Here is an 893-nt window from a genome sequence, read left to right on the forward strand (position 1 = left end):
TCGCCACCCCCCATCTCCCTCCCCGGAACCCCTCCCCTGAAGCCCAGGCTCGCCTCTTTCCCTCCTCGCCAAGAAACGGAGTCCCTCTGGGGTCGACTACCCAACCCCTTCTCTTATACTGGGCGCCTGCCCACTAGTATCCCCTTCTTAGAGTTGCCCCCCTCACCGAAGTAATAGTGGGGGCGACCCGAGTTGGACTGGTGACTGGTGGCTACTTTCCCTCCGAGACTAGCCGTCCTTCGCCACGCCGACCCTGTGTAGAGATAGAGAAGCACATTAATACTCCCGTTCCCCCTCCCCCCAGGTTTAGGTCTCCGTGGAAGTGGCTCACAAGAGAGGGGTTGGTAGAGGGAGTGAGCTGGTGAATCTCAATCCCCAAACCTCATCCCTGCCGTGGAAATCCAGGTATTCGTCCTTTTCCTTAAAAGCCATCAAATCGCTTGGGGAGGAAGGAGTAAATTATCTAAACCCCAATGTCCACGCGACTCGAAGCGACGCTACCTTGTAGGAATAAGGTACGAACTAGGCTGCCGCCGCGGGAGGGAAAGTATAAGCCCCCCGTCGCCACCCACCCCCCCAAACACATACCCCTAGGAGAGTCAGATGGTTGGAAAATGGGGGAGGCGGTGGGAGTGCTGGAGAGTGAAAGGATTGCGGCGAGGAGGGTCCGCGGGCCGCGAGAGCAGAATCCAGATGCTAAAGGGGGGGGTGCGGCATAATCGCAGACGGTGTCTTACCTCGCTTTTCCCGGAATCGCCGCCGAACACCGTCTAACACTCGGAGTTGCTTACCACTCAGTCCCCTCGCCCCATTCGTGCGCGTGAGGCGGCCGGAGCCCGGGAAGCCCGGGCACAAACTCCGCGGAAGCTGGCCTTCGCTGCCGCCGCGCCGCC

The sequence above is a fragment of the Carlito syrichta genome, unplaced genomic scaffold, assembly GCF_000164805.1.
Source record: "Carlito syrichta isolate Samal-C Ts95f unplaced genomic scaffold, Tarsius_syrichta-2.0.1 Scaffold301828, whole genome shotgun sequence".
NCBI lineage: Eukaryota > Metazoa > Chordata > Mammalia > Primates > Tarsiidae > Carlito > Carlito syrichta.